General features: G+C 49.5%; 1 protein-coding gene and 1 long non-coding RNA gene across 2 annotated transcripts in view; one reads left to right on the forward strand and one right to left on the reverse strand.

The window, feature by feature from the left end:
* Positions 1-26,649, forward strand: part of TOR4A (torsin family 4 member A) — a 96,524-nt gene that overhangs the window by 33,073 nt on the left and 36,802 nt on the right. The window contains exon 7 of the mRNA XM_048822431.2: positions 3,677-3,784. The gene's annotated coding sequence lies outside the window, so the exon portion shown is untranslated. The remainder of the gene's footprint in view (positions 1-3,676; positions 3,785-26,649) is intronic.
* On the reverse strand, positions 16,076-20,108 carry LOC125623322 (uncharacterized). Its single transcript, XR_012665286.1, has 2 exons — positions 17,405-20,108; positions 16,076-16,727 (listed from the first exon to the last, which is right to left on the reverse strand). It is a non-coding gene; the product is annotated as an uncharacterized LOC125623322 (long non-coding RNA).

Genomic DNA, 26,649 nt, shown 5'->3' on the forward strand with positions numbered 1-26,649 from the left:
GTTTAGGTTTCAAAAAGCTGAAATTTCCCATGAAACAAAAAGTCTGAAAAATTTCAAATTGGGACCATCAAATTATTTCATTTTGATAGTGTCAAAACATTGATATAAATATTAAACATAATAAAAGATTATGCATGCATATAGTAATTATTAATGTTATTTTAATATAAAAGTTAAAACAAAATAAATCAAAATGATAAAGCCACAGTGAAATATTTTGACACTATCAAAACAAAGCAAGAAAGTCAAAATGACATTTTTCTGTCAAAAATTTTTTCAAGAGACATGTTCCAGTGAAGCATTTAGATTTCAATGGAATTGCATTTTCTAATGGAAATCTGTTCCATCAAAATCTTTGGCCAACTCTTTTAAGGGACAGTTTCACTCCTATGTGCTTACATGGGACTTAAATGGTGCCTATGCCTTGTGTGGGGTGAATTGCACACTAAGAGCTGGAAAAATGATAGCTAAATACCTTCTTAATCTGCGCTCTGCAGGAAGGATGGGTGTCATGGACTAGCATGGGAAAGATTATGCATATACAATGGTTCAGTGTAAGTGGGAGGGTGGCTGTTGATGGCTGAGTTAAGCTTTGAGCACTCCAAGTATGAATTTGTTGTCTCAAGAAGTCTGAGCAGACTCAGACTGAGCTGGCTGCTTACTTGTCTGTTAATTAAAAGTGCAGATCTCTCATTCCAGCCAGCCTGCCCCGGAGTTCTACTTAACGTTACAGCAGAGTGTCATAGAATCATAGAATATCAGGGTTGGAAGGGACCTCAGGAGGTCATCTAGTCCAACCCCCTGCTCAAAGCAGGACCAATCCCCAACTAAATCATCCCAGCCAGGGCTTTGTCAAGCCTGACCTTAAAAATATCTAAGGAAGGAGATTCCACCACCTCCCTAGGTAACGCATTCCAGTGTTTCACCACCCTCCTTGTGAAAAAGTTTTTCCTAATATCCAACCTAAATCTCCCCCACTGCAACTTGAGACCATTACTCCTTGTTCTGTCATCAGCTACCACTGAGAACAGTCTAGAGCCATCCTCTTTGGAACCCCCTTTCAGGTAGTTGAAAGCAGCTATCAAATCCCCCCTCATTCTTCTCTTCCGCAGACTAAACAATCCCAGTTCCCTCAGCCTCTCCTCATAAGTCATGTGTTCCAGTCCCCTAATCATTTTTGTTGCCCTCCGCTGGACATTTTCCACATCCTTCTTGTAGTATGGGGCCCCAAACTGGATACAGTACTCCAGATGAGGCCTCACCAATGTTGAATAGAGGGGAATGATCACGTCCCTCGATCTGCTGGCAATGCCCCTACGTATACATCCCAAAATGCCATTGGCCTTCTTGGCAACAAGGGCACACTGTTGACTCATATCCAGCTTCTCGTCCACTGTAACTCCTAGGTCCTTTTCTGCAGAACTGCTGCCGAGCCTTTCGGTCCCTAGTCTGTAGCGGTGCATGGCATTCTTCCGTTCTAAGTGCAGGACTATGCACTTGTCCTTGTTGAACCTCATCAGGTTTCTTTTGGCTCAATCCTCCAATTTGTCTAGGTCCCTCTGTATCCTATCCCTACCCTCAAGCATATCTACCTCTCCTCCCAGTTTAGTGTCATCTGCAAACTTGCTGAGGGTGCAATCCACACCATCCTCCAGCTCATTTATGAAGATATTGAACAAAACTGGCCCGAGGACCGACTCTTGGGGCACTCCACTTGATACCGGCTGCCAACTAGACATGGAGCCATTGATCACTACCCGTTGAGCCCAACAATTGAGCCAACTTTCTGTCCACTTTATAGTCCAGTGTCTCCTTTTCCAATCAGCATCCTTGCCCTCTTTGCTGGGCTTAGCTTGACCCAGCTATTCTTCGGGTCCATTCCACTCCAGGTGTCTGCATGCCAGTGCACCGAAGCTGGAGAGCTGTTTCCCATAGCAGTATCCCTTGGGGCTGTGCATTTGTCCTCCTCACGCTCATGCTGCCAGCCAAGAGTATAAAGGGGCAGAGTGCCCTAATCTCCCTCCTCTCCACCCCCAGTTCCTTCATGCTGCCTGTGGTCAGTAGCTGGAGTGAGCGTGAGCATCTCATGATTTCCTTTTGTGCCTTGCTTAGAAAACGCTTGTAAAGGCTTTTTTGTGTAAACAGTTTAAAAAAGTTTTGAGTCAGTTAGTGTGACCTGTGATATGTTTTCATTCATCTTATTTTTCTTTTGTTTCTGTTGCGCTTTGGCTCAGAACCAGGACATGCTGAAATCTGCTGCAGTTCAGAATGTTCTTCTGAATAGCAGGTAGTCCTCTACCAGGTGCAAGTGGAAGAGGTTCTCCCTTTGGTCCCAGTGGACAGATATCTCTCCTTCACAAGTTCCCATTCAGTTTACTCTGGATTATCTCCTTTACCTGAAAGATAGAGGCCTTTCAATCTATTCAGTAGGGGTTCACCTGGTTGCTCTCTGTGTTCCATCTGCCCATAGCCGGCAGGTCTGTGTTCTCCAACCCTATGGTGACCCAGTTCTTAAAAGGTTTGGACAGGCTTTCCCCACCTATTAAAGAACCAGCTCCATCCTGCGGCGTAAACTTAGTCCTCTCATGATTGATGAGGCCCCCTTTTTGAGCCCATGGCTACCTGCCCATTGTCTGAGCTTTGTTAATAGCTATTACATTGGCTAGGAGGGTTGATAGCTGATCCTCCTTATACAGGTTTTTTCAAGGACACGGTGGCCTTGCAGCCACACCCCAAATTCCTCACTAACATGGTTTTAAGACTTTTATATGAATCAGACTATTTACTTGCCCACCTTTCTTCTGAAACCTCATTCTCACAAAGAGGAAGAAAAACTCCATACTTCAGATGTTCATAGAGCATGAGCTTTGTCCTGGGACAGAACTAAGAAGATCTCCTTAGTTCTCCAATTCCTTTGCAGAAAGGATGAAAGGGAAACGTGGTACCTCTCTGAGGATTTCTTATTGGGTTTCCTCCTGCATTCATCCCTGTTACAACATTGTTAATGTCTCTGTACCTCAGTGAGTCTTAGCACACTCTTCAAGGGCTCAAGCAGCATCAGCGGCTTTCCTGGGTCATGTCGTCATCAGTGACATTTGCACCTGTCCTGTAACTGTTGTTCTTTGAGTTAGAATCATAGAATCATAGACTTTAGACGATCATAATGGTCCCTTCTGACCTTAGTCTGACCTCCTGCACAACACAGGCCACAGAATCTCACCCACCCACTCCTGTAACAAACCCCTAACCTATGTCTGAGCTATTGAAGTCCTCAAATCGTGGTTTAAAGACTTCAAGGTGCAGAGAATCCTCCAGCAAGTGACCCGTGCCCCACGCTGTAGAGGAAGGTGAAAAACCCTCAGGACCTCTGCTAGTCTGCCCTGGAGGAAAATTCCTTCCCAACTCCAAATATGGCGATCAGCTAAACCCTGAGCATGTGGGCAAGACTCACCAGCCAGGCACCCAGGAAAGAATTCTCTGTAGTAACTCAGATCCCACCCTATCTAACATCCCATCACAGGCCATTGGGCATATCTACCGCTAATAGGCAAAGATCAATTAATTGCCAAAATTAGGCTATCCCATCATACCATCTCCTCCATAAACTTATCGAGTTTAGTCTTGAAGCCAGATATGTCTTTTGCCCCCACTATGATTCTATGTGCTGCCCCAACAGGTCCTGCTTTGGGAAAAAGTTCTCTAGCTTCAGTGCCCTGGTGCACAGACCGCTAGAGTGGAATGGAAATATGTAAGCGCGTCTCAAAGAACAACAGTAACTGAGCAGGTATGTAACAGGTTTTTCTTTAACCCAGCTTCAGTATTCCCCAAACACATATCATGACTGGCCAGAGCAGAGGTGCCAAGGGGTGCCGTGCAGTGCAGGGTGGCTCTTGCTCAGGCTCTCAAACATCATAGCACGCCTCACAGCCTGAGCTGCAAGACCAGGGGAGTGTGGGACAAACACACGGGATAGAATTGTGCCAAACAGCCACCTCCAAACTCCAGCAGCCCCCTGTGTCCTGCCCACTGCAGCTACGTTCCCCTCCCCGTCACACTGCTGCCTTGGGCCCAGACCTACAAGGGGAAGATGGGAGTCATGACTCCTAGACGGGCTGCTGCTGGCCCTCTGCATATAGCGCTTGTTACTCCAAGACCATCTCTGGCTGCCTGGGCCCTGCTGAGTGGTTAGGATGGAATCAGGAGTTACTGGGGTGTGTTTGCCCTCCAGGGCTTGGAGCAGGTTTGGCCTGGCAGGGAGGCAGTGCTACCAGGGGTGTGCAAGGCAGGACTGAAGGGGAAGGGAATGAACTCTATGGAGCGAGTCCTGTGTATGCTGGATTCGCTGGGCGAGTTTGCGGTTGCTCTCCTGCCCTTTAGGGCAGTGAGGCAGGTGCAGGAAGGCTGAAGGGCAGGTGTAACCTCCTCCCAGCCCAAGCAGCTCCATGCCCAGTGCAGAGCCAGCTCTGCCTCCACAGGGGATATTGCATGGCCGAGGAAGGCTATTCTGTGCCCCTGCAGTGGCCCACCGTGACAACTGCAACAAGGTACAATTCAGGGCAGCCCTCGGGGCTCCTCTGGCCAGTACCAGCTTCCGCAGCCCTGGACATGGAAGGGGCAAACTGCCCTTCTCCGTCTCTGAGCCAGCACAGGTTGGAACCTGGCCCGCTGTGCTTGGGAGCTGCTCTCAGAGTGCTGCAGCAGAACCGGGTCCCAGCCTGCAAGGCAGCTACTGCCAGGGACCCACTTCCAGCCCTAAGAAGGACCTCTGCCTCCCCAGCTGTTGCTGTTCAAAACAAGTCTCCAATGTCAATATTGCCTCTTGGTGACCTCACCACCAGAACACAAGTTATATAAAGACACTTGACATTTCCCCTGCTACCGCCTTTCTGGCCTGCAATTTGTGCAGTGGCTGTGGGGGGAGCAGGCCGGACTGTTTACCAAGGGCTGCCTGAAAAGCTGATGCTCCCTGGCCTGCTTCCTGCTTGTTTGCTATGGATTGATTCCCGCCACCCCCGCCAGCCTTGCTTCTCTCCCCAGATCAACACAGCTAATGGCTGGGGAGCTGCTGTGGCAGGCAGGACCTTCTGGGAGATACGGGCTGAACCAAAACATCCCTCCCCTGAGCGGTGGGGGGCCCAAGTACAAGTCCCTGGTTCAGTGACTACACTTAGTATAAATCAGTGAAACAGTTTCAGCAGGAGCAATCTAGAGAGTACTGCCCCAGAACAGCCTGAGCCTGTGATCGGGCCCCTCCTGCAACCCCCAGGTTCAAGTCCCTTCGCCACAGGCAGCAGAGGGGGAAACCGAACTTTGCCCCTAGCTCAGCGTGCCCTAGCAACTGGTTCAAGATGATAAAAGAGGCACTTCCTGCTCCAGCCATTTGGTGAAGCTTCATTCATAGAATCATAGAATATCAGGGTTGGAAGGGACCTCAGGAGGTCATCTAGTCCAACGCCCTGCTCAAAGCAGAACCAATCCCCAACTAAATCATCCCAGCCAGGGCTTTGTCAAGCCTGACCTTAAAAACATCTAAGGAAGGAGATTCTACCACCTCCCTAGGTAACGCATTCCAGTGTTTCACCACCCTCTTAGTGAAAAAGTTTTTCCTAATATCCAACCTAAACCTCCCCCACTGCAGCTTGAGACCATTACTCTTTGTTCTGTCATCTGCTACCATTGAGAACAGTCTAGAGCCATCCTCTTTGGAACCCCCTTTCAGGTAGTTGAAAGCAGCTATCAAATCCCCCCTCATTCTTCTCTTCCGCACACTAAACAATCCCAGTTCCCTCAGCCTCTCCTCATAAGTCATGTGTTCCAGTCACCTAATCATTTTTGTTGCCCTTTGCTGGACTCTCTCCAATTTATCCACATCCTTCTTGTAGTTCGGGGCCCAAAACTGGATACAGTACTCCAGATGAGGCCTCACCAATGTTGAATAGAGGGGAACGATCATGTCCCTCGATCTGCTGGCTATGCCCCTACTTATACATCCCAAAATGCCATTGGCCTTCTTGGCAACAAGGGCACACTGTTGACTCATATCCAGCTTCTCGTCCACTGTCACCCCTAGGTCCTTTTCCGCAGAACTGCTGCCGAGCCATTCGGTCCCTAGTCTGTAGCGGTGCATTGGGTTCTTCCGTCCTAAGTGCAGGATCCTGCACTTATCCTTGTTGAACCTCATCAGATTCCTTTTGCTTTAAAAAAAGCCTGGAAATTAAACAAAGCACTTAGTTTGGGGCTTAATTAAGTGTTTGGTTTGAGCTAAAAGAAAACTGACTTTGATCACTGACCATTTTCAGAGTTTCTGGTTTCAGTTTGACTCTAACCAATTTTAATCTTTTTTTTTTTTTTTCTTTCCAATTTTTTGGAACTGCCAGTGAACCGAGAAACCAGTTATTTGCCCAGCTGTAGGGCAGCCTGAATCAAACCTGGATAAGGCCCTGGCGGGGTTTGCCCCCAGAGGTGTGGGAAGTTCTCCATGTTCACACCAAGGTGAAGGGAGACTCGTAGCCAGGAGGCAGGGCCCCACCTGCTCCCTAATGTTTGTGTTACTCCATGGCTTGGCTTCAGTCTCTGGGCAGGCTGCAGCCCATGGGAATCAACTCCCAGCTCCAGCCCCTGACTCTACCCTGCTTCCCCTGCCTGAAATTGCATTGCTTGAGCTCTGCACTTTGAGGCAGCAGCTAATGTGCCATCTGGCTCACCTGGGCTGTGCTACCTGGCTCCTTCGCCAGGCCTCAGCCAGGCTCTGGGGTTCAGCAGGAAAAAGTCTGATTTAACCAGCTGCAGCCAATCCTATGATGGGAAGGGGTTGTAATAACAGAGCCGAGCAGGCCTGCTTTAATTGTTAGCCTAACAGGTGAAAAGTGGGCAAAGGTTCATGACTTGTCACAATGATCTGTTATAGCCCATCTTTTCTTACACAGTTTTCTAAGGGGACAGAAGGGTCTATTGATCCCCCTCAAGGACTGCCTTCAGATTATGACTGGTAAACATGAGGAGCAGAGGATCAAAAATCAATGAACCAAAACTGGAGTGTCAGAAATGAGGTGGACAAAATAATGAGAGGATGGATTATTTCACTCATTGCCTTTTTGGGGCCCTTAAAGAGATTTTTTTGTGGGCTGGGGAGGGAGGGAAGACTTTACTGCGTGGGGCGGAAGGATTGTGACCCCTTGATACCAGTCCTTGATTCCCCTTGACCATCATCACTGCACCAGCGAGGACCCCACCTGATACATGTGAGATCCTGCTCTCTTTTCCTCCCTCATGTGCTCCTTTCTGCCCCCCACAAAAAAAAAAATCTTCCTCTTTTCCTTTCTCTCTCCCGTCTTTTCACCTGATCCTGAAATCCATTGTCCTGCATGGCACCAGCATGGAGAGGTGAAACGGCCCATCTGGCTCTGCTCAGCCTGAGAAGGACCAGTGAAGGACAGGGACCTGTCCACACCAACCAGATGATGTCCCTGACTGGGAAAGTGAGCCTGGGTCCAGAGCAACAGCTGACCTGCTGGCCATAAGTATCTGTCCGTGACTAACCAGGCTCACTGTAGCCTGAGAACAGCAACAAAAGCGGTATTTCCCCCATCTTTACTATCTTACTCTTCTCTCCATTTTGGGTCTGTCTGTTTTGTCTGAAGCAGGGAAGTGATTATCATTCCCGCTTCAGAACGGAACAGCAGAATTTACTCTTTCTTCCCCACCAGGAAGGCCAGCTTAACTGAATAAGAGACTTTAACCAATATTCACTGTCTCCAAAAAGGGCTTTGATAGGTTTTGATTTTGTTTTGTATAAACAATCCGTTTCAGTGCTCTTCCCCTCACTTTGATTCTTTTCCTTTTGTGTATTTGTATAAGTAGGGGCATAGCGAGCAGATCGAGGGACGTGATCGTTCCCCTCTATTCGACATTGGTGAGGCCTCATCTGGAGTACTGTGTCCAGTTTTGGGCCCCACACTTCAAGAAGGATGTGGATAAATTGGAGAGAGTCCAGCGAAGGGCAACAAAAATGATTAGGGGTCTGGAACACATGAGTTATGAGGAGAGGCTGAGGGAGCTGGGATTGTTTAGCCTGCAGAAGAGAAGAATGAGGGGGGATTTGATAGCTGCTTTCAACTACCTGAAAGGGGGTTCCAAAGAGGATGGCTCTAGACTGTTCTCAATGGTAGCAGATGACAGAACGAGGAGTAATGGTCTCAAGCTGCAGTGGGAGAGGTTTAGATTGGATATTAGGAAAAACTTTTTCACTATGAGGGTGGTGAAACACTGGAATGCGTTACCTAGGGAGGTGGTAGAATCTCCTTCCTTAGAGGTTTTTAAGGTCAGGCTTGACAAAGCCCTGGCTGGGATGATTTAACTGGGAATTGGTCCTGCTTCGAGCAGGGGGTTGGACTAGATGACCTTCTGGGGTCCCTTCCAACCCTTATATTCTATGATTCTATGATTCTATTTTTATCACGAACCTTATAAACTTTGGCACAAATTTTACAGTGTTTGCCATGGTACATATGCAGGTTGCGGTCTCTGTATACCAGCCCCTGACCCTGACGTAACACTGTTTAATGTTGGACAGTGCCTGGCTTATGTCAACACCTTTAATTCTTCAGGCCCATATGTGACACTACGCCCCATATTCTTCAGAGTTGTATGATTATGATGTAATTATGATGGATCTTGTACGAGATATGTCTTGTCTGGTGGCATTGGAAAAGTTACAGTTTGCTGAATATGATTATCCTATTTGCGTGCATGTATCATTTTTTTATCTGCAGTTATAAATATTGACTATGTATCTGCATTTCAAATGTGGTGGCACCAGGGTGACACCCACTAGGCAAGATGCTTCCAGTCTAGACAGCTGGTTGGGAAAGGCCTGTTCAGGGTAATGGGCCATTAAGAAAAACAATAGGCCTTAGGAGAAGCTTATCCTCCACCTGGTGAGCCTTCCTGAGAGCACTTCAGGTGAGCCTTCCTGAGAGCCAATGGATAACGGTTGCTATGACTTAGGGCTAGTCTACACCGGCAATGTGGCTTGTGCAGTCGCGGCAGAGCGCTGGGAGAGAGCTCTCCCAGCACTCAAAAAAACAAAACCTCCACGAGGGGCATAGCTCCCAGGGCTGGGAGTGCGGCTCCCAGGACTGGTGCACTGTCTAAGCTGGTGCTTTACAGCGCTGAAATTTGCACTCAGGGGTGTGTTTTTTCACACCCCTGAGCAAGACGGTTGCAGTGCTGTAAAATGCCAGTGTAGATAAGCCTTAGCAAGCTATGCAGGGGCATGCGACCAGACCACAGGGTGACACTGAACTGCATTTTGGGTACCTGATTTTTCCACAAACTGATTTGAAACTGTTTTTGGAACAAAGGGTTCCCACCATATCTTAAAGCTTTATAAGGTGGGGTGTGACATCATTTCTTGGCTTCACTCCCTGCACAAGGACTCCTGGAAACACCTGAGGAACAAAGACGGAACTGGGAGAAGTGCTGGTCCCAGGCTAAAGGGATTTCTAGCCTGTGTATGGAAACCTGGTGGACTGCTTGTATTATCAATCAGGTTGGGAAATTGCTAATTCAAATCCCATCTATCTAGTATGTTAGGCTTAGTTTGTGGTTTTGTTTATTTGCTGGGTACTCTGTTTTGATCTGTTTGCTAACACTTACAATCACTTAATCTATTATTTGCAGTTATAAAGCAAAAACAAGTTTATTCTGAACCAGTGTGCCTTTGCGTGTCTGGGGAAAGTCTCAGCTTGGTTAACATGGGCTTGTTGCATATTCCTTTCCACACTGAGGGAGGGGCAAACTATTTGTGAACTTACATTCTACAGATCCCTGGGCCGTGCAAGACGGTATCATTTTGGGTTTACTCCAGCGGGGGGAGGGGAGGGAGCCTGGGGAGCTGGGAAATTGGCTGGTCTCTGCTGTTTGGACTTGGGTTGCTTAGGTACAGCACTCAGGTACCTCCGTTTCGGTGAGTGGCGACACCTGCTGTTGTATTGAGTGATAACGGGGCTGGATGAGGCTTGATTGTGTCACCAGCCAAGCAGTGTGAAAAAGGGCCAGCCCAGCTGGGAGGTTAGAGGGGCACAGCAATTCCCACAGCTCCCAGACTACACCCCAGGGTGACAACCCGTCCCACCATATATTCCACCTACATTAATACAACAGAGGGCAGCAGCCAAAGCCTCCTCTGCATGTGCCCTCTGTGCCACGAGAGAGGGCTTGCTGGGAGAGCTGCTTCCAAGCCCATCACTTCCGAGCAGGTGGCTTGGAGAGGCAGAGCAGGGAAAAGTATTTGGTGTAAACAAATGATGACTCGGGTTTGGCCCCTTTCCCTGTTTGGGGGTTGTCTGATGCCTGGAGGGGAAGGTGCTGGTTTGGATCTCGGCTCCCTGAGGCCTGTTTGGTCTGTGATACCAGCAGAGGTGGCCGAGTGCTGGAGCTGACAGCCCACTCCTGGCAAAGCAGCGGGTGCTGGGGACAGAGGGCTATGTGTGCATGGGGATGTCCTTAGTTCTGCTGCTGGCTGGCTGCCCTCCTTGGTCTTCCAGAACATGGAGTTAATGATTTTCAGGCCTCAGCTGTGTGCCAAGGCTTTTCCTGGGCATTGAGGAGGGAGGGATGATGGGGATAGGGCTTGTTGGGGGTTGGGATGGTAGGTAGGAGGGCTGGGCTAAGAGCTCTGGAGAGGCAGAGAAGGGAAACAGCTACATTTCATGGCACTTCAGGCAGCAGCAGGACATTGTCCCTCTTCCCCCTGGAGCCTTAGAAGCAATGGCAATAAGGAGGTAAGGGAAATTCCTTTCCATCTTCACGTGGCCTACTGCAGGGAGGGAGGAGTCGTAGCTTCTGTGGCCAAGTGCACTGAGGCTGCTTGCAACCCTCCAATCCCTCCAATCCCCTGGGTGCCACCTTCCTGTCCCCTCTATTGCAGAGACTCCCAGCAACTCTTCCTCAATTGCCCCATTGCCAGGGGTTCTGTGTGCTCCCTATTTCTCCATCCTCCTATATCAGGGTCCCCCACGTCCTCAGCTCTGTGGGCACCTCCTTTCCCACCTTCCACCCATGCCAGGAGCTCTGGTGGCCACCTTGCCCCCATCTCCTAAAGCAGGGTCCCCCAACCTCTCCCTGCACTGGGGGATCTATGTGCCCCTATTCCTGCCTTCTCCCATGTCGGGGGAGCCCACAGAACCCCAAATCTCCTCTTTTTCTGCCATGCCATTTCCCTATTCCCCTCATTCCAGGTTCCTCCATTCTCCCCTCTGCACCTCCATTCCCCTCTTCTGTCCCATGCTACCCATTCCCCTTCCTCCATCCCAGGGTCTCCACCCTGCCAGGGATTCTGTGTGCACTCCACTCCCCCTTCTCCCAATGCTAGAGGCTCTGTGCCCCCCTCTTAGCCGTGTCCCCCAATTTCCCCGCTGCTAGGTATTCTGTGTGGCCTACATCCTCCCCATACCAGGGTCCCCCATCTTGCCCTCCACTCCAGGAACTGTGTGCATGCCCCCTGCCTCCCACCATTACTGTTCATTTGGGAGAAATGGCGTGGAGGGAGTCAAAATGGCCCACTAGAGGGAGGATGGGCAGAGATGAGCTAAGGGTGCTGTTATGCTGGCAGATGTCAAGGGTACCATCAGTCAGTTCTTTGATCCACAGACAGTTGCAGAGGTGCTTGAAGCTGTGGCTCTTTGCTAACATGATACCAGGGGCTCCATGGTTCCCCATATTTTGCTGGAATTAGCCAGCACTTGGGCAGAGCATCCTGCTGTTGACCACTAGGGGATGCTATTGCCTTTGCCTAGCAGGTAGCCCCCAGCAGCCTGCGGAGCTGGAGAGCGCCATGCAGACAAGATGCGGGGAGCTGGCCAGGTGTGGCCCTAGGTCCCCCCTTTCATGCTGCTGGCAGGGAGTCAGCACAGAGATCCCGAGGAGCAGAATGGGAAAACCCAGGGGAGCAATATCCTTCCTGCTGCCCCTGCCAGGTGGGACTGGCAGCGATGCCTCAGCGCAGGAGGCTGCTACAGGGAGAGAAGCTGCTAGGGGCTGCCATGGAGAAGGGAAGCAGAACTGTGAGCCAAAGCCTGGTGTCTGCCAGCTGGTGGGAGAGCAAGGTGGGGCTGCCAGGGGCAGGGGAGGGCCACTGTGAGCACCAGGGAAGCAGCATCCAGAGGAAAGGGGAAATGCAATCACCAGTGCCAGGTTAGTGACACAAAGATGGAGGCGAAATGGACACTCGCAACAGCTTCATTGTTTTTGTTTTGTTTTTTAAAAAGGAGGGGGAGGGCAACGTAGCCTGTGTCCAGCACTGAGTCAAGACAGGCTGCTTTATTCTTCACACAGCACTCCCTAGTGATGACACGTTACAATGCAGCTTCACATCTTCCCTTCCCTTCCCTCCCCCCGCAGCCCATTTTGACAGTTTTAAAAATGATACAACTATTTTTTTAAAAGTAACTTAAAATTTCCACATGTCCACCTGTTCCTTCTCCCTGAATCATACTGTTTAACTACACGGCTAGAATGGGTGACTAGGTTGTCTTTTATTTGCATCAACTCTCCTGGCAGGTTTAGAATAGGTGAATCGTCTTCCCCTGGTTCTGCACCTGCGATTTGTAGAGTTTGCTCAGTTGACTGAACAATTTCTGGAACAAAGGGAAGACGTGAAAGATTTGGGCTGAACGCTCTACTGTCGGTCTCACTAGCATAGCTGAGCAGGGCATTGATGGTTCAATGGTAGAAGTCTCATGCAGGTGTCCTGGGTTTGATTCCTGACCAATGCAGCTGCTCTTTTCTAGGGCCCCCAGCAGTTCTGCTGTGGGTGTGGTTGGCTCCTAGCCTCTTAGAGATGGTCTAAATAATACTTAGTCCTGCCATGAGTACAGGGGATTGGACTAGATGATCTCTTGAGGTCCCTTCTAGTTCTATGATCAGGCCATGCATTCTTTTTCTTTACAACAGCTGGGGTTCTCCATCTTTTTTCCTCCATCCAGTTTAATGCAAATGTGCTCAACTAGATTCAGATCTGGCAATTCTTTGAGAGGAGTTGGTAATGAACGTGTTTATAAGCTTCTTTTGACTGGATTTGGCTACTCTTCTCTGGTCTGGGCACTTTGGGGCTAGATTCTTTTCTATTCTTGGAACAGTTGTCCTGAGTTGCCCTCCTATCGGGAGCTGAGCTGGGCTACAGCTGGTAGCTACTAACGGTGTTGATAATTCCGAAGAGCAAGGAATGGATCTTCCTGCTTCAATATTTTCTTAGCTGTCTGTACTGCCTGCTCAGACCCTCCCTTTCCTTGTGGGTAGTGGAGGCTGCTAGTGATGCACTCAGTATCCTATGTTTCAAATGACTGAAATTCAGTTGTGGTGAGCTGTAGAGTGTTGTCCATCACTAGTGATTCTGGAATACTTAAAGAACACGTTCACCGGTTTCATTTCTCAGTAACACTGCGACATGTTGTGTCTTCCAAATATATTATTTCAATATATCTAGAAACATAATGCACTACAACTAGGCAATGAGGTCCTCTGAATTCACATAGATCCGCTGCTAGCCTCTTCCAGGATCTGTCTGGTAGAGGTGTTATCAGAGGCTCCGTGCATTGTGTTGGTCAGTTAGTTCTGTAGTGTTTACATGAAGGTTCTGCATTCTTCATGCCCCTTTGCTGATTCCAGGCCACCACCCTGACTAACTGGCCTTTATGTGCTTGTAACGGGCTGCACTCACCCCGCACTGGATGGGGAAGGGTTAACTCCTCACTGTGGGCTGAGGAAGCCACGCCCCCATGTCCCTACTGGGCATGCTCCAGGTGCAACAATAGTCTGGAGTGACTGCCAAGGAGGAAGGATGCTCCTTGCTGGGTCCAGTCCGGGAACAGCGGGAATCCCTGATTGCGGAAGCCGGAGATGCCGAGACACAGACAGACGCCCAAGTACATGCGTATGCCCGAGAGGGACCAGAGTCACTGGGAACGGAACATGCAGAGAAACCTGGAGACCCCGATGATGGCTCAATGGCAACTCCAAGGGTATGTCTACACTGTGAAATTACGTCGAATTTATAGAAGTTGATTTTTTAGGAAGCGATTTTATACAGTCGATTGTGTGTGTCCCCACTAAGCGCATTAAGTTGGCAGAGTGTGTCCACAGTACCATGGCTAGCGTTGACTTTCAGAGCATTGCACTGTGGGTAGCTATCCCACAGTTCCTGCAGTCTCCGCCACCCATTGGAATTCTGGGTTAAGCTCCCAATGCCTGATGGGGCAAAAACATTGTCACGGGTGGTTTTGGGTACATGTCATCAGTCGCCCCCTCCCTCTGCAAAAGCAACGGCAGACACTCGTTTCACGCCTTTTTTCCGTGCGGGCGCCATACTGTTTTCAGCAGACGGTGCAGTAGGACTGCTACCATTGTCATCAAATCACCGCTTCTGCTGCAACTCTGCTCTCCTGCCCTTGTCTTGATAGCAAATTTCTCCATGTTGGCTGTCATGGGCTCCCGCTTCCGCTGCAACTCTGCTCTCCTACGGACGCCATACCATGGCAAGCGTGCAGCCCGCTCAGCTCACCGACACCACTGCTGTTGTGTCCTGGTGCTGCTGGCAGCAGATGGTGCAGTAGGCCTGCTAACCATCATCCACCACTTCCGCTGAAACTCTGCTCTCCTGCAGATGCCATACCATGGCAAGCATGGAGCCCGCTCAGATCACTGCGGCAGTTATGAACATTGTAAACACCTCGCACATTATCCTGCAGTATGTTCAGAACCAGACCCTGAAAAGGCAGGTGAGGAGGCGATGGCAGCGCGGTGACGAGAGTGATGAGGACATGGACACAGACTTCTCTCAAAATATGGGCCCTGGCAATTTGGACATCCTGGTGGCAATGGGGAAGGCTCATGCCATGGAACGCTGATTCTGGGCCCAGGGAACAAGCACAGACTGGTGGGACCGCATAGTGTTGCAGGTCTGGGATGATTCCCAGTGGCTGCAAAACTTTTGCATGTGTAAGGGCACTTTCATGGAACTTTGACTTGCTTTCCCCTGCCCTGAAGCGCAAGAATACCAAGATGAGAGCAGTCCTCACAGTTCACAAGTGAGTGACGATAGCCCTGTGGAAGCTTGCAACGCCAGACAGCTACTGATCAGTCGGGAATCAATTTGGAGTGGGCAAATCTACTGTGGGGGCTGCTGTGATCCAAGTAGCCAATGCAGTCACTGAGCTGCTGCTATCAAAGGTAGTGACTCTGGGAAATGTGCAGGTCACAGTGGATGGCTTTGCTGCAATGGGATTCCGTAACTGTGGTGGGGCGATAGGGATATGCATTTTGTCTATCTTGGGATCAGACCACCTTGGCAGCCAGTATATAAACTGAAAGGGGTACTTTTCAATGGTGCTGCAAGCGTTGGTGGATTAAAAGGGACATTTCACCAACATCAACATGGGATGGCCGGAAAAGGTGCTTGATGCTTGCATCTTCAGGAACTCTGGTCTGTTTGAACAGCTGCAGGAAGGGACTTACTTTCCAGACCAGAAAATAACTGTTGGGGATGTTGAAAAGCCTATAGTTATCCTTGGGGACCTAGCCCACCCCTTGATGCCATGGCTCATGAAGCCATACACAGGCAGCCTGGACAGTAGTCAGGAGCTGTTCAACTATAGGCTGAGCAGGTGCAGAATGGTGGTAGAATGTGCATTTGGACATTTAAAAGCACGCTGGCGCAGTTTACTGACTCGGTTAAACCTCAGCGAAACCAATATTCCCATTGTTATTGCTGCTTGCTGTGTGCTCCACAATATCTGTGAGAGTAAGGGGGAGACATTTATGGTGGGGTGGGAGGTTGAGGCAAATCGCCTGGCCACTGATTACGCACAGCCCGACACCAGGGCAATTAGAAGAGCACTGCATGGCACGCTGCGCATCAGAGAAGCTTTGAAAACCAGTTTCATGACTGGCTAGACTATGGTGTGACAGTTCTGTTTGTTTCTCCTTGATGAAGAGCTGCCCCCTTGGTTCACTCTACTTCCCTGTAAGCCAACCGACCTCCCCGCTTCGATCACCACTTGCAGAGGCAATAAAGTCATTGTTGTTTCAAAATCATGCATTCTTTATTAATTCGTCACACAAATAGGGGGATAACTGCCAAAGTAGCCCGAGAAGGGTGGCGGAGGACGGAAGCACGGGTGGGGTGGTGGATGAGGGAAGGACAAGGCCACACTGCACTTCAAAACTTATTGAATGCCAGCCTTCTGGTGCTTGGGCAGCCCTCTGGGGTGGAGTGGTTGGGTGCCTGGAGTGCCCCCCCCCCGCGTTCTTGGGGGTCTGGGTGAGGAGGCTATGGAACTTGGGGAGGAGGGCGGTTGGTTACACAGGGGCTGCAGCAGCAGTCTGTGCTCCTGCTGCCTTTCCTGCAGCTCAACCATACGCCGGAGCATATCAGTTTGATCCTCCAGTAGCCTCAGCATTGCATCCTGCCTCCTCTCATCACACTGCCGCCACCTATCATCTTGATACTGCCACCTCTCCTCTTGCTCCCGCCTCCTGTCCTCGCGTTCATTTTGTGCTTTCCTGGACTCTGACATTGTTTGCCTCCACCTATTCTGCTGAGCTCTTTCAGTGCAGGAGGACTGCATGAGCTCAGAGAACATTTCATTGCAAGTGTGGTTTTTTTCGCCTTCTTATCTGCACTAGCCACTGGGATGGAGATGATAGGGGGAGCGTTGAAACATTTGCAGCTGCGGGAGGGAAAAAAAGGGAGAGTAGTATTTGAAAAGATACATTTTTAGAGAACAAGGGGTAGACTCTTTCATGGTGAACCAAGCTGTTAACATTATATAGCACTTGCTTTTGGTACAGGGTCACTCCCCCTCCCCCATTCTCTGGGATCATCGCTTCACCCCTCCCCTCACTGTGTGGCTAACAGCGGGGATGATTTCTTTTCAGCCACAGGCAAACAGCCCAGCAGGAACGGCCACCTCTGAATGTCCCCTTTATAAAATTCCCCTATTTCAACCAGGTGACCACGAATGATATCACTCTCCTGAGGATAACACAGAGAGATAAAGAACGGATGTTGCTTGAATGCCAGCAAACACAGGGACCATACGCTGCCATGCTTTGTTATACAATGACTCCAGACTATGTGCTACTGGCCTGGCATGGTAAAGCGTCCTACCATGGAGGACGCAATAAGGCTGAACTCCCCAGAAACCTTTTGCAAAGGCTTTGGGAGTACCTCCAGGAGAGCTTCATTGAGATGTCCCTGGAGTATTTCTGCTCCATCCCCAGACACGTTAACAGACTTTTCCAGTAGCTGTACTGGCTGCGAATGCATCCCAAGTCTTCAGGGCAAATTAATCATTAAACACGTTTGCTTTTAAACCATGTATTATATTTACAAACGTACACTCACCAGAGGTGCCTTCTCTGCCTTCAAGGTCTGGGAGCATGCCTTGGGAGGATTGGGAGGGTATTGGCTCCAGGGTGATAAACAGTTTCTGGCTGTCGGGGAGAACGGTTTCATTCTCGTCCTCCTCCTCATCTTCCTTGTTCCCAAAATCCTCATCCCTGTTGCATGAGATTCCCCCCTTGCAGGTGTCCACGTACAGGGGTGGGGTAGTGGCAGGGGCACCCCCTAGAATTGCATGCAGCTCATCATAGAAGCGGCATGTCTGGGGCTCTGACCCGGAGTGGCCATTTGCCTCATTGGTTTTTTGGTAGGCTTGCCTGAGCATCTTAATTTTCATGTGGTACTGCTGCGGGCCCCTGTTATAGCCTCTGTCCATCATGCCCTTGGAGATTTTTTTTTCAAATATTTTGGCATTTCGTCTTTTGGAATGGAGTTCTGATAGCACGGATTCGTCTCCCCATACAGCGATCAGATCCAGTACCTCCCATTCGGTCCATGCTGGAGCTCTTTTGCAATTCTGGGACTGCATGGTCACCTGTGCTGAAGAGCTCTGTATTGGTCACCTCTGTTGATGACCTCACCACGCTGGCCAAACAGGAAATGAAATTCAAAAGTTCCTGGTGCTTCTCCTGTGTACCTGGCTAGTGCATCTGAGTTGAAAGTGCTGTCCAGAGTGGTCACAATGGAGCACTCTGGGATAGCTCCCGTAGGCCAATACCGCCGAATTGCATCCATACAACCCCAAATTTGACCCGGCAATGATTTCAGCACTAATCCCCTCGTTGGGGAGGAGTACAGAAATTGATTTTAAGAGCCCTTTAAGTCGACAAAAATGGCTTAGTCGTGTGGACTGGTACAGGGTTAAATTGATCTAACGCTGCTAAATTCGACCTAAACTCGTAGTATAGACCAGGGCCAAGAGACATGGTCGGAAGCGGCCCGGGGAGACTAGTTATAGTCCTGCAAGAAGCTAGAATGTTTCAGTTTGAGCCGCACTGACTCAGTAGTGGCACACACTGCCATTGATAAGGCCTGGGCCAGGATCTGGTGGAGCAGGGAGGGCCTGGGTCCCCCTACCCCTGCCATCACTCACTCCTAGGTGGCGGCCCACTTCCCCTATTGGCCACTGGGCTGCTCATCCCCGAGAGTGGGGGCAGCCATATTGGTTCTGACCGCTAGGCCTTATAGCTCTGGGAGGAGAGACAACTCCATTGGCTCTGACCATTAGTCATTACAGTCTTGAGGCCAAGGACAGTCCAGTGGACTTATTCACGGGGTGCATTCACCCCACACTGGACAGGCTACCCCCACCCTGTCACAGTGCTTCATGGATGAGGTCTAGAATTTCTCCTCTCAAAGAGCTTGGGATGACAATGTGATCCCCTTTAATCGCTAATCTACTGGACTTGCGTAATTGCCTGTGTCTAGCAAAAGTCTCTTGCCATGGCCACAGTGTTCTTTAGGTACTTGGGCCATCCTGCCCAAATGTAACTAAAAACTTCTTGAAGTTGCTTATCTGCCCAGGTTGTTTTTTGTAGTGGGTATAGTCGCCTACCTGACGCTGGCGTGTAAGTTTTCACCTCATCCATGTAAGCCTTTACATCTTCCTCTAGCCCATCAGCATTTGAGTGTGATGCTGGGCTCTACAACAGTGTGTCAGCACCTAGGAATGTATTCAGTGATTGGGTTAAGTTGCATTAGCCCAATCAAAAGATGCTGGCATCTTAGCAATGTTTGATCCAGGTATTTCCCGTTGATAAGGGTTACAAGAGGTTTATGGGTTGGCCATCAGTTTAAAGGAACCCAGCTCACACAGATATCTGTAGAAGTTCTCCCATGCCCATAGACTTGCCAGGCATTCCTTGCGTTCATGCCTAAGGATGTGCTGATCATGAGCTGCCAGCCATGAAATGTTGAGGATTGTGAGGAAGTGTGGTGAGTGAATCATGCGAAATGAAAGACATCCTGACGTTCCAGAATGGCAACTTCCAGAGGTATTGTTTATTGTGTCACAGGTCAGGATGAAAGGAGTGAGCCATCCATAGTTTCCACTAGATCAGGGACTGTCTTCAGTTGTACTGGAATACCCAAGACTTGGGCAGCATCAGCATCTGTCAAGTTGTCTACTGCCCCGGAATTCACCAGTGCCCACTGTGGGGAATTCAGTATGGCTCCCCTCGGGTATGGAGGCAGACCCAAACTCTGAGGTGCAGGAAGTGCTCACCATGCCTGGAGCATGTCTTGGTGAGGAGTGGGGGCATTACCTCGGGGCTTTCCCAGGCCGACCCCCTCAACCAGGCCTGGGTGTGATCATTTCCTGAACTGGGCTGTGCTAAAGATTGTGATGGGCAGTTGGTGCGAGTGTGGCTGGATCCTCCACAGTAGAAACACAGGCTGTGGTGGCAGTGTTGCTTTTTCCTCAGAGGCGACACGGCTGTGAATGGTATCAGGCTGCAGGAATGTGGGTCCCAGGTCCGAGACAGGTACCAAGGGGAGCTGGTCAGGTGGTGGCCTAGACCCCTTCCTTTCCTCACGTTGCTCTTGGAGCCTATTGTTGATATCATAGAATCATAGAATATCAGGGTTGGAAGGGACCCCAGAAGGTCATCTAGTCCAACCCCCTGCTCAAAGCAGGACCAATTCCCAGTTAAATCATCCCAGCCAGGGCTTTGTCAAGCCTGACCTTAAAAACCTCTAAGGAAGGAGATTCTACCACCTCCCTAGGTAACGCATTCCAGTGTTTCACCACCCTCTTAGTGAAAAAGTTTTTCCTAATATCCAATCTAAACCTCCCCCACTGCAACTTGAGACCATTGCTCCTCGTTCTGTCATCTGCTACAATTGAGAACAGTCTAGAGCCATCCTCTTTGGAACCCCCTTTCAGGTAGTTGAAAGCAGCTATCAAATCCCCCCTCATTCTTCTCTTCTGCAGGCTAAACAATCCCAGCTCCCTCAGCCTCTCCTCATAACTCATGTGTTCAGTCCCCTAATCATTTTTGTTGCCCTTCGCTGGACTCTCTCCAATTTATCCACATCCTTCTTGAAGTGTGGGGCCCAAAACTGGACACAGTACTCCAGATGAGGCCTCACCAATGTCGAATAGAGGGGAACGATCACGTCCCTCGATCTGCTCGCTATGCCCCTACTTATACATCCCAAAATGCCATTGGCCTTCTTGGCAACAAGGGCACACTGCTGACTCATATCCAGCTTCTCGTCCACTGTCACCCCTAGGTCCTTTTCCGCAGAACTGCTGCCTAGCCATTCGGTCCCTAGTCTGTAGCTGTGCATTGGGTTCTTCCGTCCTAAGTGCAGGACCCTGCACTTATCCTTATTGAACCTCATCAGATTTCTTTTGGCCCAATCCTCCAATTTATCTAGGTCCCTCTGTATCCTATCCCTCCCCTCCAGCGTATCTACCACTCCTCCCAGTTTAGTATCATCCGCAAATTTGCTGAGAGTGCAATCCACACCATCCTCCAGATCATTTATGAAGATATTGAACAAAACCGGCCCCAGGACCGACCCTTGGGGTACTCCACTTGATACCGGCTGCCAACTAGATATGGAGCCATTGATCACTACCCGTTGAGCCCAACAATCTAGCCAGCTTTCTACCCACCTTGTAATGCATTCATCCAGCCCATACTTCCTTAACTTGCTGACAAGAATACTGTGGGAGACCGTGTCAAAAGCATGACAAGATTGACATATGTATGACAAGATTGACAAAGGTGTCTATGTCGGTCAGGGCCTCCAAATGAGCTCGCTCATCCTTAATCTCCAAGCATAGTCCCCCCAGAACTGGTAGAGCTGGGCCGCTTTGTTCCACTCTGTGGAAGAGACTCGTCACTGAACACACGCCGCACAGGAGGAGGCTGGTCCCTGCCCTTGACAGAGCGGGCTCTGTGGGGATCGTTGAGCACAAAACGCCTGGAGGAAGGCATTCTGTTCAGTTAGCATCAGGCTGCCTCATTCAAGCAGGAGAGAGGTCCAGTCCAATGCATCTCTCCTCTTTAATGAGTCCTATTTTGGTGTGGTAGGACTAGGGAGATGGAGCAGAAACTGCAGGCAGCATTGGTTAAGAAACCCCCTGAATTTTTGGTGATCCCCATTAAAACATTCTGGGAGGGGGACTGGTGGCCCCAGGTCTGCATGCATAGCCGCAGTGTATGTCTGGAGTGCAGTGTTCTTATTCCGTAGCTGGGTCACCTGCTCTCATGGCAGTGGGTTATCTGCGGCGTGCTGTTCCAGTTGGGCCCACAGAGCCACGTTTTCCTCACAGAGCTGGGCGGATTGCCTGTGCAGTGCTTGGTTCTCTGTTGCAAGCTGCAATACTGGGGCTCGCAGCATGAGGCGCTCCTCCTGGGGCTGGTCAGCCCCTTCCGGCATCTCCAGTATCGTCTGGGGCATGCTGAGTAGGAAGTCGCCCATTGCCTCCATGTTCCCACAGGGTAGATCTTCACCCTGGGCTAAGGTGGTCCAGGCAAACTGTCAGAATCCTGACAAGAGCAGAGTCAAGCCTGAGGCTGAGCAAAGTGGAGCAGAGTTTGTCATCAAGTTCCAGGCAGGGATTGATCTTGAGGATCAGAGATCGAGTTGGGTTTCAAGTGCCAGGTCAGGAGGCGCGGTCCAAATCAAGCTGAGGTTGAAGAGCAGGAATGGCCAGGCACCTACAGAAGATCCATCCTGTTACCTAGACACTTCTTGGCAGGGGTTGGCCATGTTGCGCGATGGACACTTGACAAAATTACTGTGCTTAGTGACGGACATTGCGGGTGGTGGGTTATGCCATTTGGTCATTTAACATTTCTTGAAAAATTACCCCAGACCTCTAAATTTTTACCACAAACACTTGTGTCTGTGTACGGACACGTTGCTGACCCCTGCTTCCTGGAACACCACTTGGGTTTATGTAGGGCAAGGAGCCATGAGGCTACTGCCTCTCAGACCACTTGCAGCGGGACTCCTTGGGGTCTGCAGTGGTGCTGTAGGTTGTATGTAGCAAGCATAAGCTGGCAGCCGCTGCTGGTTGGCAGCCTGGAGGTGTCTTCTGCCTGGCAGCTCTGCAGGTCTGGGTTTGAAATCTACTGAGCTTTATAGTTAATAGGTCAAACCCTTAGAAGGAAGGGATTGTATTTTTTCACTGTGTTAACTGGTGCTCTGCAAGTCCATACAAAATGCAACGTCTTTCCTTAGCCAGCAGGAGAGGGAGTGGAGGCATTCAGGATTTACAGACCCGGCAGAGTCTGCAGGGCAAGACTTTGCTGCTTTGACCGCAGAAGAGTCTCTTGTTCAGTATATATGTAATCAGGGTTTGAATGAGCTCTCCCCTGACATCTAGTGATGAACGAAGGGGAAAGACCTCGGGAGTAGACTGTTTGCATAGCCACAGCCACTCTGCCTAGGTGACCAGCAGACAGACCTGCTTTCCTGTAAGTGATCAATTTTGGCTGTTTTGGGTTAAAATTTACTTTAGTATTGAACACAGGGGTAATAAATGTTCTTCTTGTATGAATAAAAGGCAGCAGAAGTATCCTTAGCATGCCCTTATTGAGAGGTCACCATAACTTTAACAAAAAGAAAAGGAGTACTTGTGGCACCTTAGAGACTAACCAATTTATTTGAGCATGAGCTTTCGTGAGCTAGCTGTAGCTCACGAAAGCTCATGCTCAAATAAATTGGTTAGTCTCTAAGGTGCCACAAGTACTCCTTTTCTTTTTGCGAATACAGACTAACACGGCTGTTACTCTGAAACATAACTTTAACCTCATTGATCACGAATTCTGAAATCACTGATTTAGGGGTTGAGCCTTTGACATGGTACAGAGACCGGGTTTCAGTAAAAAGATGAGGCAGTTACAGCAATGGCCAGCAGCAGTGACAGTGACAAGCAGTGGCAGAGGCCGCAGTGACAGCGGGGAGCAGAGGCAAAGGAGTCACTCGGCCACCCCCACCCCCCTCAGGGACTGGAGAAGGACCCAGCCTTGGACTCTGGGACATTGCTGGCCTCAGACACCAAACTGTGAGTGTGGTACAGCAGAAAGAAAGGGGAATGGTATGTTAGAGACTTTCGTCCCTTGGACTTTCACACCTCAAGGTGGGAAACTGAGCACAAGGGCATTGCACAAGATACTCTGGGGCAGCTGTGTTACTTATTGTTTGTGTAATTTCAACTCATTGTTGCAGTGTTCCCCAAATTCATGCTGTGGTTTCGTCTCATGATAAAAGTTTTCTTTCGTTGTACATGGACTCAGTGTTTGTAGTGGGGGAAGTACTGCCCCCTAGAGATGGGGTTGGGGGAGTGTAGGTGCAGGGGCTCAAGCCAGGTTTGTTTTGTAACGTTAAGAGGAGCCCCTGGATATTGAACCAGGCCCTTTTTACTGCCGATTCCACCTGGCAGATGGGTTCCATATGTAATTGCCATGCTTATGGGGCAAGTTGACCTTTTGGTCCTTTCTGCTCTCTGAATGCACCCACTTCAGATGTTCGGCTTCTTGCCGTTCCCTATCTCAGTGGGGAATCACATGACACTTCAGCTCTCAGACTGGACCCTGGTATGCTACCCCGTATATACCAACTGCTTCTCACTCTGCAGGCCTGGCTGAGTCGAGGGCAGCTGTGCTTTCTCCCTTCAGGATCCAGGGACAGTGACCAACAACCTCCTTCCAACAAAGGGTTTTTATTTAGAAGTTGGAACAAAGCATCAGAGAAAAATGGGTTTTAAAACAACCAACTCCTACCATGCACATTTTGTCTCTGCTTCACTGCAAGCTAAGTCAGACTAGCTTCCCTTTGATGTCACAGGGACAGACTAGCACCAGTTTCTATTCTCCTAGCCAGCCCCTGAGCTGCCTGTGGGCTTGTTTGACTCTGTCTGCCTCTCGATCTGACACACCCTCTTCAAACTGAATTTCGGGGCTCCCCAAGATGAAAGGATTACAGCCATGGGCAGCGGGTATCCTAGGCCAGGGCAGGCTAAGCCTCCCCTGACCTGGGGTGTGGCCCCGCCCATGTTGAGCCCCAAGGCCCTGCCCTTCCTCCCCCTCTACTTGAAGGCCTGGCAGCGGCATGGGGCTGCGCTGGGTGGGGTGAGTGGCGGGTTGGGGCAGGCGGGCTGGGGCTCCTTCTGCTGCAGGGGCTCCTCAGGTGGGCGCTCAGGGCTCTGGCAGGTGAGGGGGGTTCACCCACCGCCGACAGCTAGAGCCAGCATTATCCCTAACAACCCTTATGTGTTAGCTGCTAGGTGACTATTGGAAAGGGCCTCCTCCCTCTTTCCCTAGATGGGTAGATCCAGACACTGTATTAACGAGCCCCCCCAGTAATACTCCTCCGTGCCTGCAGGGCTGCTGTACATTTCATGCCGTACGTTCTCCTTTGACTCGGGTAACAACAGCATGGAAGCGGAGCCAACCAGGAGTGTTTTCCAAACAGCTGTTGTATCGCCCCCATCACTTGTCTTTCCTCCGTCTGCACCACTCTGCATTGCTCCATCCCGGGCTCTGGCCTAGGCCTGCACAGATCACTGCGGGAGTATGAATGCATCACAATTCACAGCTCCTTAGTCGGCTTCCCTCTTGCTTTTCCTCTTGTAATTTGTCTGCACACCACGGGATGACCCGTGTGGGTGGGGAAGTGGGAGGAGTTCTGCTGCAAGGCTGTGAACATGGAGGGGTCCATAAGTATCAGGAAGTGTCAATAGCTTCTCTCCAGGCCCCTGGGTGAGGGTTCACTTTCTCCCTTTTGTTTCATGTTCATTTCCTCTCCCCAGTATTTTATCCGGCCTTCATGTCTGAGGTCTGTTTTTCCTTCTTACATTTCCTTTTACCCTTTCTCTCCACTTCTGTTTACAGCACGCTTATGCTGGGGTTCAAACGAAGGAAGGGCCGCCTCATTGTGACACTGGGACTCAACATAAACCAAACCACATGTTTACAGCATCGGCTGTGATTCTCAGCCTTGTGTGCACACTGACGACATGCTGTTCTGTGGAAGTGGGGCAAGGCAGACTGGAGCCATTGTTGTATCGTTTGGGTGTGAGAATGAGGAAGTCTCTGAAGAGAGGCTGAGGGAGTGTGGTCTCCATAGATATAATCCACCTTTTTTTATAAAACCGCAAAAGCATTTTCAACTTCCCTGCCCATTCAGCACACGCAGCATGTTGGAACTGCTTATGTCTTCTAGGCAAGAAGACAGAAACAGTGACACTGCAGACAGCAGCCTGGAAAACTCCGAGTAAAATGATTAAAAGCCCCAGATATTTGTTCGTTTGTGAACAAAACTGTTGAAAAAAGGAAGCAGAAGTACTAGAAAAGGAAACAACTTTGCATTTACCTCAATCACTCTATAATCATCCTCCCTGCATAGAGCTCAGTCCAGATGGTTAGGTCTGAGCCCCTATCACAACCCAACTACGAAGGAATTACGTGGGTTTCTAAAAATCATATTACGTTTGCCCAGCACTAATGTGACCAGGGTCAAGTTGTGATACACAATGTGGTGTCCCCCAGAGGCCAGAATGGAGTTTGGGACAATTGGTGAATATTGTGCAGGAGTGCGTTAGGGGTGTGACACTGCTCTCCTTTTTGCAGCCTGCTCTGACTTTGGCATTTTCAGTGTGGGTTATCCTAGGCACCTTGGGTCACAAGTGGTATTACCTCTTTGTAAGCATTGATGAGACCATTACTGGAAGAGATTAATAGATGTTAAGACCAAAAGGGATAATTGTCTAGTCTTTCTGCCTGCATAACACATCCAATGAAGTGAGCTGTAGCTCACGAAAGCTTATGCTCAAATAAATTGGTTAGTCTCTAAGGTGCCACAAGTCCTCCTTTTCTTTTTGTATGGAATATAGGTGACCATTTATATGATTGATATTAATATTACAAAATTGCAATGAATCTTACAAGATATGCCATGGAAGTGGAAAAGTTATGATTTGCTAAGTATGATAATCTTGTTTATATATAATATGTATCATCTTTGTATTGCGAGTTATAAATATGTATGATATATCTCAGGTTTCAGAGGAACAGCCGTGTTAGTCTGTATTCGCAAAAAGAAAAGGAGTACTTGTGGCACCTTAGAGACTAACCAATTTATTTGAGCATGAGCTTTCGTGAGCCACAGCTCACTTCATCAGATGTTTACCGTGGAAACTGCAGCAGACTTTATATACACACATCTGTATCTCAAACCTGTGCTGTGTTTCTTGGTGACACAGTCAGGCAGATTGGCATCAGCACTAT

This window comes from Caretta caretta, chromosome 16, assembly GCF_965140235.1.
Source record: "Caretta caretta isolate rCarCar2 chromosome 16, rCarCar1.hap1, whole genome shotgun sequence".
Lineage (NCBI taxonomy): Eukaryota > Metazoa > Chordata > Testudines > Cheloniidae > Caretta > Caretta caretta.